The sequence below is a fragment of the Pleurodeles waltl genome, chromosome 7, assembly GCF_031143425.1.
Source record: "Pleurodeles waltl isolate 20211129_DDA chromosome 7, aPleWal1.hap1.20221129, whole genome shotgun sequence".
NCBI lineage: Eukaryota > Metazoa > Chordata > Amphibia > Caudata > Salamandridae > Pleurodeles > Pleurodeles waltl.
This window is the reverse complement of record NC_090446.1, coordinates 1,521,106,394-1,521,121,130: the sequence shown is the minus strand read 5'-3', so window position 1 is coordinate 1,521,121,130 and position 14,737 is coordinate 1,521,106,394. Positions and strand designations below refer to the sequence as shown.

The following is a 14,737-nucleotide window of genomic DNA, read 5'->3' as shown; positions in this document are numbered from 1 at the left end:
CCGGGCTGGAGAGAGCAGACACAGGCTCCCAGTCCGCCTGGGAGCGCCCTGGTTGGGTGCTCCCAGCCAATCCTGACGCTGCTCTGAGCAGCATCAGCATTTGCTGCAGGGCAGGCTGAGATACTGTGCCTGCAGCAGAGGAGACGGAGGAGCGGAGCGGCACAGCGGCATGCAGGTAAGTTAAAAAAAAAAAAACTTGAATTACATTTTACCCCAATCCCACCCCCACGCCCACACCCCACACACCGCTCCCGCCCCTCCCCGCGTGAGCGCAGCGAGCCGGGACTGCTTGGGTATCATGGTTCAGACAACACATCTCAACCACGGTATAACATTTAAATGCACACCGGTAGAAGTAACAACAGGTACTACAATGTAAAGATGCATAATAATTTTATGAGCTCACTGCCAATGTCGAGATTGCAGCCTGCAAGTCATGCTGGTCACTTTTTGTGCTCTTCTCACACCAGCACACCTGCTAGATGACTGAAAGACAGGTGTCCTACTCCAAAGTATTTTTGCTGTCCTTGGAAACACAGGGACCAGATATACTGCAAGAACGCTGAACTGGCAAATACATCAAATGTAATCTTCCACAGAGGAACCCTAAAAGTCCAAAACAGCCTATATGTCTGCTTCACTAAGTTTCTTCAATAAGTTCAACATTGATGTTACTGGCCTTACTCCAGGCCTGTATTGGTGAGAAAGTGTAAATCTTAATGTAATTTGCCTTTTTTTTCCTGCCCAACAAAAAGAGATATTGTGCTAGATTTACAAGGCCCTAGCAACACCGGAGCGTCACTTTTAGTGATGCACCGGTGGCGCTGTACAGTGCACCTCATTTGCAAGGTGTCGCTGAGCCACTTTTTGTGGCTTAATGCTGCCTTGTAAATATGGGCTCGTCCGACACGGTTTTCTACGTTAGAGGGGCGTGCAATGGGTGTTGCTGTAGTTGTTTCATCGCAACACCCATTGCTTTTGATGCTGCCACAGATTTACTAGAAGGCGTAAATCTGAGGGGGCGCCAAAAACTAATGCCACCCCAGGACTGGCGTTAGCAATGCACAAGGATATTTACTTTTATTCCTCCTCGTTTTTTGCTTTTTCCATGTGTACAACATTCTGCAGCACACATAGAAAGAGCAAAAAGCCATGAGTGGTTGTTTATGTGCAGAAAGGTGTCCCTTCATGCACATTAACAACCACTCCCCACATCGCCGACACTCTTGCACTGTGGTGCAAGGATGCCTGCATTGGTGCAGGCTGCTTAATTTAATACTAGCACAGGGGTAAATGCAGGGGTGCACCGTATTCTTGTAAATACAACACATCCCTGCATTTCAAAACTGGAGCAGCACGCCACTGCTATTTTTGGTGCAGCACCGTGCTGCACAAGTTTGTTGTAGACCTGGCCCATTATTTCCAAACATACCACCTTAAGACAAGTTGGAAAGACATTAATCACCCTAGGCTGCAAGCAGAAATGTCACTGGATTTTCCAGTGTTAAGCCTACTCATACTGTCTCCCAATCCAATTAATTTAAGAAGCAGAAGAAATGGCCAATCCACTCAGTCAAATGCCTTCTCAATGTCCAAGGACATCATGATCACATGGATGTTTTTCCATCACAACTGTTCTACAAGGTGAGATACCCTGCTTGGACAGGATGAATCCATGAAGGTGACATGTACTTTAACTTGTGTTGATAGAACTGCTGTATAGATATTTGCTTGCATATTAAGATAGGCAAGCCTTTTAAATGAGGAGCACTATTTAGGGTGTTTAATATTCTTTACGACCAGTGCTCACATTGCTTTTGTAACTGTATTTGTCACTATTCATTTGTCCACAAAAGTGCTGAAGAGAGGTGCAAGTAACAGACCTGCCAACTTATAAACTTATTTCACTGAGTGATGAGTGGACAGAGTCTCAGAGAGTGCAGGGCCTAATGCAAAGAGATGCCTAAGAGGCACTATGCCCGTCACTGAGACCCCCTACCCATGCCCAAACCCCCCAAAAAAACAAAGGGTCAGAGAGGCTGTTGTCAAGGCCCTGGGGTATTTTCATATCCCTTAATGGACATTGGATGCTCAAAACTTGGAAAGACAATTTGGAAAGTCACTTTGTGCAGTGGCTTCCAGCTCACTTCTCTGCCACAGTTTGATTTCAGTTTCTCACTGTGTGAAGGGAGCTGAAATGGTGTGAGGCACTGCAGCACCGTGTGAGCTGGCAGGTCTGAAGTAAGCTCCAATGTAGCCATCCAGGACTGTGAGTTTCTGAGGTAGTAATCCATTAGTAGTTGCCCAAACCTTATCTTTCGATATCGGCTACTTCATCTACTTGCCCTAAGTTGAAAAAAATATTAATGTCAATATTATTTAAGCAGTCCCTTTGTGCATATCAATTTGTTTGTATTATATGCTGTTGTAGTTTGCATGCTTTGCACACTTCTGCCTTTCAGAAGGTGCAAGTTGTTTTTGTTCAAAATAGAAGTTTTGGTTTTGCCATGTCTCATGATCCCTCCCCAAGACTACAATGCATCAAACATACCATCAACTTAGATTGGATTTTCCGCAGATAGGTGAGAAAAATGTAGTTGTAGTTATGCAAAACCAAACAGTGTAAAGTAGTGTATTTTGAATTTTATTTGATAGGTAATTGCTAGTTTAAAGGTCATACCATAAGCTTGCATCGGCTAAATCCTTTTCCATCCCTAGCAATATGAGTTTGTGCATTTGATATCTATCATTCTGAAGGTCAATTGATTTTCTTCAACATACTACCTTAAAAACATTCATAGGACATTCCTTTTTGTATCCCAATCATAACTAAATGCAAAGTATATTTAAATCTGGTCACTCAATTACATTATACATTTCTGATCTCTTCCAGGGTTGACAATAAACTTCCACCACCCCTTCGGCCTTGCTCTTAGAGATAGTGACACATTACATTCCAAAAGGGCATATTTAAAAAGATAAGGTAACCCATTATATACCTCTAACAAGCACCACACTAAGGTGTGAGCTCCCAGTGCTTGGTCAGTTCTGAGGTATGATGGCCCAAGCACACCAGAAACTTGCTGAAAGCCATCAAGAACTTTAACTGCTGGATCAATGCATGTACCAACACTCTGGCTCTCGTCAACTGTAACCCAATTGCAACAGCTGGACCACAGGGCTGCTGGTATGCAGAGTAACTCAGGCTGATGAAACTCTACTACAAGTGACTGATGTGAAAATGGAGAGCAAATCAAAACACTTCAGGTAAAGATGCTACCATCAGCAGATATGGAACACCAAGCGTGTAGCTCTTGAAAATCACATTAATGCTAGCAGCAGGGAAATCTTTACCATCATCAAAGATTTCATCACACTTCCTGCTGCCTCTAGCATCATTAGCCTCCTGCAAGATCTTTGCTAAAAGCTCTTGGGACCTCCTCCATTTACAGCAACTTCGACCATCAATCTGACCCCGTCACAGCTCAAGTTCCTATCATGGCCGATGAATGAACCCTTATCCTGTGGCCTTCTGTCACTCATGTCGAAATTGCTGCTACCATGAAGACCATCCACTTGAGGGCTCCATCTGAACCTTGTCAGCACCACACATTCACCAAATGACTACTACTGGTCAGCAAAGCACTACCTTCCAACCTCAGTGACTCTATTGACCCAGCCACATTTCTGGTCACCTGGTAACATGTCACCATCATGACCCTGCTCAAGAAGCCATCTGCTAACCCAGCAATGCTTTCCAACTACAGACACACTTCACACCTCCCATACTCAGCAAAGGACTTAGAGGAACTAATCAACCAATGGTTCATCAATCACCTCAGCAACCACCGGCTCCTCAAAGCCACGCAGTCTGAATTTAGGCTCAACTAGGGTACAGAAACAGCACTTATCACTGCCACAGTCAATATACGCGTGATCCTTGACAGAGGAGACACAGCAGCTCTTGTTGTCCCGAACTTGTCTGCAGCACCTAAGACGGCCTCACACACCATCCTAATCAAGTGCATGCATGAGATTGGGACCCAAGGACCTGCTCTGTGGTGGATCTGCTCCTTCTTTGCAAATAGAACACAAGCTGTCACCCTGACATTTTACTTCTCGAAAACCCTCAAACTCTGAGGGGTGCCTCAAGGTTCATCGCTCAGCCCCACCCAATTCAATGCATATATGATCCCTCTGGCCACTGTCATCTGCGCATGTAAGATCCTCTTCTGTGATGAAGAGATGCAACTCATACTCTTCCTCAGAGACACAATCCCCAACACATGAAACAAGTCCACTGCCTGTATGTGTCGATTACTTGATGAAAGCTAACTGTGTTAAGCTCAACTCCAAGACAAAAGTAGTGATCTTTGGCAAGAACAGCTCACCATGGGACTCCAACTGGTGGATGGCCAAACTTGGACCCACACTCACACCCAGAATACTACCAGCAACCTCTGAATAATCATCAACAGCTGGATACAACCACACAAGTCCACACGATCACTGCATCCTGCTTCCCCATCATGACGATGCTGAGGAAGGTCTTCAAATGGCCCCCAGGCAGCTCTTGAAAATCTCTCACTTATGCTTTAGTCCCCAGCTAGTTGTACTACTCTTTATGCCAGGATCACCAAGTAAATCACAAAAAGAGAGAGGCCCAGATTTAAGAGGGCATAGCGCCGTTCCAATGCTACATTAGGGTCATTTTTTTACACTAATGTGGCATTGGATGGCATAAACGCCGCACCTTATTTACAAAGTGGCACAGTGCTTGCATTGCACCACTTTGTAAACCCTTGTGCCACATTATGCAATCTCCAGGCATAATGTATACAAGGGGGGCGTTCCGGCGCTTGGAGGGTCAGAAAAATGGCACAAAAAAATATAAGAGATTTCTTTGCGTCATTTTTATCGGCATCTTTAACACCTGCTAAGAGTAGGCATTAGAGGGAGGCTCCCATTGTAATCCTGAAGAGCGCCCGGACTAACGTAAAAAATGATGACGCTAGTATCCCTGACTACCACCATGGTGAGCCGTATTTTAAATACGGCGCACACATGGTGGTGTTAGGGGGGCGCTAAGGGGTGCAAGAAAAGTGGCACTGCACCAAGTGCAGTGCCACTTTTCATAAATCTGCCCCTGAATATCTTTCTCAACTCGGCAGTCAGACTCATCCTCAGCCTCCCACTCAGAACTCACCTCACATCACACCTCAGGGAGTTCCACTGGCTCCTGATATACAAATGTGCTCTATTCAAACTCCTCACATATACATTCAGGGAACTACACAACTTAATCTCCACCTACCTGAACAGTTGCATCTCCTTCCACCAGCTACCCAGACCCCTCTGCTCTGCAAGACTCATACACACATATACAGAACAGATCGGGTGAACTTACATTCTCTTACATTGCTCCTAAAACATGGAACAGCCTCCCACTCCACATCAGAGCCCCCTTCTCTCTTCTTGAATTCTGCAAGAAGCTGAAGAGCTGTCTTTTCAATTAACCATACTAAATAAGCAGGGCTAAGCCAGCCAGGATAGTGCACTATGTAAGTATACGTAACGTAACCGCATAATCCTTATCCAATGGTAAGTGTCGATCAAATATCAGTAAAGCTCATGCTATCACTTCAATGTGTGAATGCAGTTGAAATAACTATTGTCAGAACCCCTTTCAGAAGGCATGCAGAGGCTACTAGGCTCAACCATGGTGGTTGAGGCCTTTTACTCCTGATGGATCCTGAGCACCTTGGCCAAGTACGCCTTCTGCACTTGAATTTCAGTGGTAGCAGTGGGCAAGCATTCTAAGGCTCCCTCAGGGGGAAGTGTAGAGAGGTTTGTGAACACGGCTCATAACACAAAGCAATGTCAATAAATCCCTGTCCAGTCAAATACTTGTTTTTATGTAAAAACGTTTTTTGTTTCTATCTTTATGCATTCAAAGAAATAATGACATTCATAAGTAATAACAAACCCCCCTTGAGCTCGGGCTCCAGTGGCTGGCTGGTAATTCCCTGTCTCTCCCTCTTTCTAGCAATATGGTCCAGTATATTCCCTGTTCACTGGTGGCCACATCCAGGGAATGCTGACAAGTTGAACGTACTCAACAGTACCCCTTTGGCTGTTTAGAAATTGGTTAAATATGGCTGATTAAAGTCTTACCAGCTCCTGCAGCACAGAAGCGTTCAGTGGTTGAACAGGTGTGTCGACCACAGGCACTCGCAAGCTCTGGTCATGTACACAGAAGTCAGGCTGCTCATATTACATACAGCGCCACACGGAATGCTCTCTTCCGAGTGGTGCTGCTGGCTTTTCTCTGCGATCAGAGATGATCCCAGCCTGCGAAGACGCAGTAAGTCAATCTTCCAAAAGTGGAAGTTTGCACTGCTCTCATAAGCTTAATAAGGACAGTCCAAGATGCACAATGAGACAGGCAGATTTATTGGGCAATAGAGAAACTGCAGCCACCAGCACAGCTCCTTTCCAGCTTCGCTCCTATCACCTCTTTGTTTAAACATAAACCATTCTATTCTAACATTCCATAACAAAGAGTGAACTAAATCGATGAACAAGGGGGGGAAAGGAGCATACCATCTATACAATTTCACACTTCCCCAAATGGGTATGGGGGTTGAATACGATGCTTCAGCTCCCGACTGGAGCCCAACAATGGTGCAACATCTTCCTAACATTCTCCACAGTCCCTGGTGGTTCAGTCAGTGACAGATCTTGATGCGCTGGCTCGACCTGCTGGTCGCACCCTCATTCATTTCCCAAGCACTGGTCCAAACGTTTGGCAAAGTTAGTACCGGTAACCCCTCCTGGCATATGGGCACCTAAGGCACAGTGCAGACTTTTCCGGTGCAACTGCCCATGCCACGGTGGCCCTTTCTGGCATACTGTGTTGCCACTTAGGCAAAGACAAGTCCTTGGTATGCTTGGTGCACAATCAATTTAATGGTGGGTCCCTATGTTATATGGGGTCACCGCAACAAGGCGGTATGGGCTTGGTGCTCCCAACAAAGCTTTCACTGCACAGCTCAGTCCACAGCGGCCCTCTCATGGCATACAGGGCTCACCAAAACCATCCTGCACATAGGCAATGACCCAATCTGTGGACAGCTGTATCCTCGCACTGCACCCAGGGAGTCCTTTCAGTAGGGCTCCCATTGGATCCTGCTCCCTCTAATGCTCCAGGGCAGGTGCTCACCCAACAGTAGACTAGGAGGGCTTGTCCCTGAGTCCTGGTCGCAGGTAGAAGTGTTGCAGAACTTTCTCTTCTCACAAAGGCTGTCTTACTGCTTGTAGATGACAAATTGTGGGGTCCCAAACTCTCCCTCTCATAGACAATTTCCAGACATTAAATGTGATTTAGGGTTTGAGTCTTTGAAAGTTTATGTTGGGATTCTGCTTTTTTTGAAGTGCACATTTTTACTTCTTTTCTTCCCTCTTGAAAGGCCGTCTGTCACAGCAGGAAAGACTCAGATGATTTACCCACAACACACTTAACTGGAGTGACTAGAGTTCACACCTGGATGTCAGCCACAGTAATATCTGCATCAAAAGGTTCCTCCCGGGCTCCCAGTTCTACTGTTTATGATTCCATTTGAAGACCCATCTCCTTTCTAAGAAGAGTTCAGGCCTCATCTTAGTGATCTATCACTGAATCAAAAAGTAGTCATTTCAAGTGTAAAGGGGAAGCCTCTTCCTTCTCTCTAGTGTGTTCCACCCCTCTCATGGGAATGGAGCAATCCACATTGTCTCAAGGTCAGGGGGGTGTTCCTCTGCTCCTGATGTCTTCACCTGGCTGGCCTGGGCATCCGAAAATGAAACTGAGGGTCCCCCTGAAATGCACCACAGCAAACATTCTTGTGCTTAGAATACATTCATAGCTCACAGACTGTCAGGTACTGTCACCTCCATGTATCATGCCACCAGAGACACACATTGATTCAGCACTCTCATTCCATCTGTGTGCACTGCTCGGTACTGTAGCCTTTCTGTATTGTACCAGGGTGTGCAATTTTTAAACAACACAAACTGCAAACGCACACACTCCTCACAAAACTTTACCATTCATGTATTGTAATTCACACACACTTACAGCCAGTACATGCTTTTCATTGCACATGCATTGCACAGCGCTACATTTCTCATGTAATGTACTCCTTTCAGGCATACATGCGCAAAGTGCATGCACCAAATACACATGCACAACACAGTACTGATATATTCCTGCTCTGTACTATTCACAGTCACACATTCATCAAGCGCAGAGCCACACTCACTGGAAAATCAAACGCACACCTTATTTTTCCACGCTTCTCCTCCTCTGCAGTCTCCGTGCATGTAATTTTTTGATGCAAACCAGGTACTTTGTGAAACCAAGAGGCAACTGCTGATTTCTAAGATTTAAGACTCTTTTAAAGTTTGCAAAAGTGATATTTCAGCTTGTGCTCATTGAATCTTTATCGTTTTGACCTTTTTTTAACCAGATAAATATCATATATTTTTCTAAACCTGTGTGGTGTATTTCTGTGATGTTTTCACTGTGTTACTGAATGATTTATTGTACAAATACTTTACACATTGCCTTCTGAGTTAAGCCTGACTGCTCAGTGCCAAGCTACCAGAGGGTGGGCACAGGATAATTTGGATTGTGTATGACTTACCCTGACTAGGATTGTGCTCCCTACTTAGACAAGGGTGTATATGTCTGCCAATTAGAGACCCCATTTCTAACAGAGCCCATTTTTCCTTTTTGTTGGGCTTTCAAACTCCTTCCAGTTAGTGGTAGAAATAGATGTGAATCCAGTGGTGGATCCTGGAAAACTATACATTTCTGAAAAGTAGACAAACAGTAGACAACATTCTGAATTTAGGAATGGGTGATTTGTGTAGACCCTTCAAAATATTCCTATGAAAAGTAACAGTTTAAATAAAACAAATATTGAAACTGAGTTGGAAAAAAAAATAGCCATTTGTGCCTATGTTTTCATCTTTAACCTTTTGTAACTATGGCAGACTTTGTAACTACCTACTGGCATCTGTGGACCAAAAGCTACCTTTCTGCCAAATTTGGTGTAATGCCATACATTGGTTCAGGCTGCAGACGTGTCTAAAGAGTCTATGGGAATTACCATGGGAAAGACACTTTTTTTTAACCCCACTTGTTCTCGGCTCCCCGCTTGATGGATCATCCAGAAACTTTCCATGCACAACCTGACCCAAGAGAGCAATTTCTTTGGAAACCTTTGTGAAGATTCGTCAAATGATGCCAAAGATATATATCACTATGGTGCATATATGTGGAGTGAAGGATAGTAAAACGATGCTTCCCCATAGTAACGTACATTCACAATATTTTTGTACTCGGTATTTCTGAAAGATATTTTTGCCACACAACATTTTTTTCGCTATTCTCATCAAACACCATCACAATTGCGATCATCCATAATTATGAAACAAGAAGCACTAAGGGGACCATTTTTCCATAGGTCGCTGGACTGTATTCAAACAAGGGAGGATGCTATCAATACATTATTATTTAATAGTACACACTTTCAAGATGAAAAGTCTTTTCTTTTTTTCAAAATTTTTCAATGCGCCATTTCTCTTGAATGCCTCTGCTGCATCCCAAATGCAAAAAGATGCTGGCACCAGCCAGGGCCAAGATAAAGGGTTTCTAGGAGACTCCTTCATTGCATATACTGACTGGCAGTAATCAGTCTATGATGGCTCCAGTGTTAGGTTAGGCCAAGGCGCTCCCTATGTAGCATCAGATCTGTAGGTTGGAGAATCCCGCAGGGTGAGGAGCCCCCTAAAGTGAAGTGGAAAATGGACAAATACAGTAAAACCTCCAGGGCTTTGGTAAATGATGGTGATAGTTTCACAGATTATCATGGACACTCAGTATTAGAGTGATACCATCCAGTTATCAGCTTTAAACGACAATTAGTGGCTAATCAGGGCGGTGTCAATAGTTCCTATGTCATAGCATGTATCATCTAACTAGTTGCTGAATCTGTTTACTTCAAAAGGTAAGCCACACAACTAGCAAATTCAAACAAAAGTTGTTTTCAGTTTATTCATTAGAGATTCCATCTTTATTTTCTGTGATTCAAGAAGCTGTTGCTTCAACTCTTAACGGGCCATCCAGAATAAGTAGCAAACCGCTCAATCAGAGAGACATATCTTCCAGCATATCTGCATCCTCCATCAGAGTTTTACATGTTAACTATAGAAATCTGTCCAATATCCTTAGATTTGACAAAACATCAAACTTTCCGAAAAAAAAGTTCATCCTCTTCAGCTCCTTCATGAAAAGTGATGTGTCAAGCAGGGGCTGAGAAAAACAGAGGTGGGACCCAAAACATGTATTCTCCGTGCAGTTTCCCATGTGAACTATAGATACAGAATAAAACAGATGAACAGAACTACACCACATTTAGCAGAAAGCTATAGCCTTAATCAGAAAGTGATTTGTTGTAAATAAGTTTGGCTATTTGTGAGAAACTAAGGGTCAAAATGGAGTAATATCTGGAATGTTGCTCCCGTGGGAGTTTCGCATATCGCAAGTTAAAAATGTAGAGCACTCAGATTCGCCAACATGACTTTTTTTCCTCTCTCCCATCTCAGACCTGTAACAGTCCTGTGGGTCTGAGCAATGTCATTAGCTGGCCACAACATGAAGAAAAATGCTGCAGCAGTCACTTCAGGAAACATGGACTCTGGCCCCAGTGGGTCTTGGGTGTCTGAAGGGAGTGAGCTTTCCATAAGTGGTTGCATGCAGGGCAAAGCAGAGGCTTGCAGACCCGTGCCTTGTTGATTGCCCACCAGGGTCCTACCAAACCTGGATACCTAGCTGCAAAGGTCTGCTGAAGTCTTCTTTTATTATAAAATACAATGGTCCAGTGGGACTCTTTTTAAAAAGCTCTCCAGTGCATAACATTAATCAATTACAACTTAGACTTGTATGGATCACTTTATGAGGCTATGAATAATAACTAAAAATGGGCCCTCTTTCTCAAGATTTTAATTTTGTGTACTTCTATTTAGCCTATTTTATAGGTTTACAATTATAATAAACTTTTTATGACAAAAGTGCAGATGACTCAGTGTGTGTGTGAACAGAGTGAACAAGTGACTTATACAGATACAAACACACACCTCTCCTTGACAATCCCTGGATCCAATTATAGTCTATATAAATGCCTGTTACCACTTCATAAGTGTATGCCTCAGTCCTTATACACCAAGGGATTTTCTGTCAATGTTTCGACCCCGAGGTTACTAATAGGGTCTCATCAGGACAAGTCATCCGACTTTTGTAAGATTTGCTTAGTATATAGCCAACTTAGAGTACTGTATCTACGTCATACACTTTTTACAATGGTGGTCTGAAGATCTCAGATACACACCATGATATCTTGACTCTGAGTGAAGGACGTGCTTCTTCCATGAACCACTGCATCTAGTCTTTTAGGCAGCCAAATCCGCCAAAATCCCACAGTCAGGTCACCGCCAGTGCGGTGACCAGACCGCGGCCCCCTATTATGAGTTGGCCGCTGGGCCAATGGGCAACAGCCCACAACATTGACGCCTGCTCGTTATTGAGTCGGTGGCAGTGTTATGGTACGTCGGGTGCACTAGCACCCGTAGCGCTTTTCACTGTCTGTCCCATGGGGCCTCCGGCATCCTGTCTCTGCCAGCCTTTGCATGGCAGTCCAACCGCCATGCAAAAGCTGGCAGAGCGGGGACTCGTAATCCCCAGGGCAGCTGCCCTGGCGGATCAAGACTGTGGGCAGCGCCAGGCCGTCGGGCAGTAAAAAAGTGGTGGTACAGGCAATCCGACCATGGCTCTTTCGCCACAGTCATAATGTGGTGGTCTGACCACTGCCAAAGCGGTTGGACCATCGCTTTGGTGGCAGTCAGACCACCACCGTTGCCCTGGAAGTCGTAAGACCGACAGGGTCATAAGAAGGCCCATAATGTCCCACTGAATGAATTTTCTAATATTAACTCTAATAGGATGATAACCTGTAAATTATGTTCTTGTACTACACCGTGGGACCAGTTTTAGGAGTCTCGAGGCAGACATGGACTGGACTCAAATTCTACAAATCTGAGGTTTTTGCTGCACATGTAATGATCTGAGCATTACTGTTACGCTCACAACTGAGCGTGAAGCACACCCCTTAGGCATTTGACCCATAAGGCAGCACAGCCAGAAACCCAAGGCTTAAGAAGGAAAGTACTGTAGGGTTAGAGAATCAGAACTTAACAAACCATCTAATAGCAATGCATACATCAAGGTCCAGCCAGCTCTTTTGCTTTCCAGAAAGAAAAGTATGTTACTTTTGCACACAACACAATACTGTACATATGAATCTCACCTACAGGTCACAAAGTGTTTGTAGGACACATTGTAAACCTCTGACTGACTCCTTGCTTGAGGGTTGGATTAATCCTTCAGTCTCAATGGAGTGATGACTTCCCTCTCTCCCAGAGTTTCAGTGTCTTTGGTGGTATTGGTGCTAGTGTCAGTGCCACCTCGCCACCAAGACGTGGAACACTCTTCCCACCCACATGCAACAGACACAGAACCTACTTACCTTCAGGAAACACCTCAACACATGACTGTTCAAGCAGTAGCAGCTTCCCACCTCAGCGCCTTGAAACCCTCACTGGTGAGTAGTGCGCTTTTACAAATACTCTGATTGATTGATTGATTGCCAGTGATTCAGCATGTAGCAGATGTTTCTGAGAATGTTAGTAAGGCCATTAATAATTAGGACAATAAATGTCACAACATCAATAACATTAAAAAACAGAAACTCAATACTATGATGAAAAAATAATTTTAAACTGGCCAAAGTGAAAAAACACATGCTCAGTGCACAATTGAGTAGCAAATTACAAAATATGAAAACGTTAAAGGACATATCTTTCAAGTAAAGTAGTGTTTAGATTCCAATAATTAGGCAGTTACAACTCAGATATGTATTTAAGCAAGGTTCATATGTTGAACGTTAATGTAATTTTGACCTACAAGGATAACGGTGTCAGTCCCCATTCAGGGGTCATGGTGCAGGCAGGGTCTACCAGGCCACAGCCATGGAAGATGAGGTCCTTTATCTCTAGCATACCTGGATCTCTCCTGCTATGGCTCTGCAACCCGTGATCAAGTACAACTGCTTCCGGACTTCCCTTTTCAGCAACTTTACGACTTACGGCTACAAGTTTTTCAGGGAGGTTAGTGGTGGTGGAGGGAAGGGAGGACGAGGCCAACAGACTCAGAATTCAGCAAAACGCCCAGCAACACAATATTATGATTGTCCAGGCAAGTACTTCTCTTTTAGAAAAGCAGCTTATTCTACAGCAATACAATATACAAAAGTCACAAACATTTCTCAGATGCCCTGTGAACATAGTAGTCCAATATGCTCCACTATGCAATGTACCTTCATCTCCTGCTCTGCTAGTCTAGGGCCTGATGGCATAGTTACTACTGTAGGTGCACTGAACAGTCAGCTCCTGTAGCAAAATTATTTTGCTCCTTCCCTCAGTATCAGGTAGAACTCCTTATGCTTCCAGGGGGCTACACTAGAATCCAGGTGATGTCTCCTCACCTATTAGAAGCTGGATCTCAAGCAGACACCAGCTCTGTTTACCCAGTAGTCCTCTGGGTAATCTGTGGAGCACCCCCTGCTTAGTCAGACTGAAATTGGAACCAAAAGTGGGTCAATAGATCCCGCCCTTACACAGGGATTGCAGATGGGGACAGGGATGAGGATTATCTACTGCTCTTTCAGAACCGGTTTGGGTTGGTTCTCTTTTAGTATGTCCTTTTCCAGCTGTTTTCCAGATGCTATTTTGAATGCTGCTCCTAACAGCAGGGTCATCTCTGGGCAGAAGCACCCACAACAGAGACCCAAAGAGGTATGAGCAATCTGCACCTGGCTATCAATAGCCACACCTGACAGTGATCACAGACAAAGTACTGCTCCTCTTCTGAAAGACCTTGCATACTCATATCAGACACTGTAGGCCCATCCTTCACCCCTACCATCCACCAAATTGCAGTTTCAGCAGACTAATGATCAGCCCCTTGTATCAGAAAGGAATTAATTGTTTTTTAAAGGGAAGACCGTCTTGTCTCTTCCTGCTTCAGTGCCTAGGATCCCTTCTTCCAGTGTCTTAAATACCAGCAATGCCTTTTCATTGTGTGGGAAAGCAACATCATCATCACTGTGCCACGAACCGTCCAATATCCTCCAAAATGAAGCTCATAGTCCTCTATCACTCTGGTTCACTCAGACACTCACACTGTGGAACATGCTTCTCGTACACACACATTCAACCAAGTGCTAGGGTTCCCTGCCCTAGGATTTCGAGTTTGCAGTTAGCAAAGGGAATTTATAGGAATGGCCAGTTGATTATCACTCATGTGACATAGGTAAAATGGCCCAGTCACACTAGGATCACTACACCACACAGTATACTGTACCACTATGTGAATCTGTGACAGGGATATTAGCCCTTCGTCAGTACGAAGGGTGCACTCAGTGTTCCCTTCTAAGTACAGTGCAGGTCCAATATCAGATGTAGGTTAAAGCCAGGCCTAGGCCTTCATGCACTCTCTAGATTAGCTTGAGGCTGGGAACAAAACATGTAGAAACTGGGATAACAGATACTTGCAACTAGACACACATAGCTGGGAACT

At 44.4% G+C, this 14,737-nt stretch overlaps 1 protein-coding gene across 1 annotated transcript in view; it reads left to right on the top strand.

Moving 5' to 3' along the window:
* LOC138246633 (guanylate-binding protein 2-like) overlaps positions 1–14,737 on the top strand; it is a 90,784-nt gene that overhangs the window by 56,569 nt on the left and 19,478 nt on the right. The gene's annotated exons all lie outside the window — the stretch shown is intronic.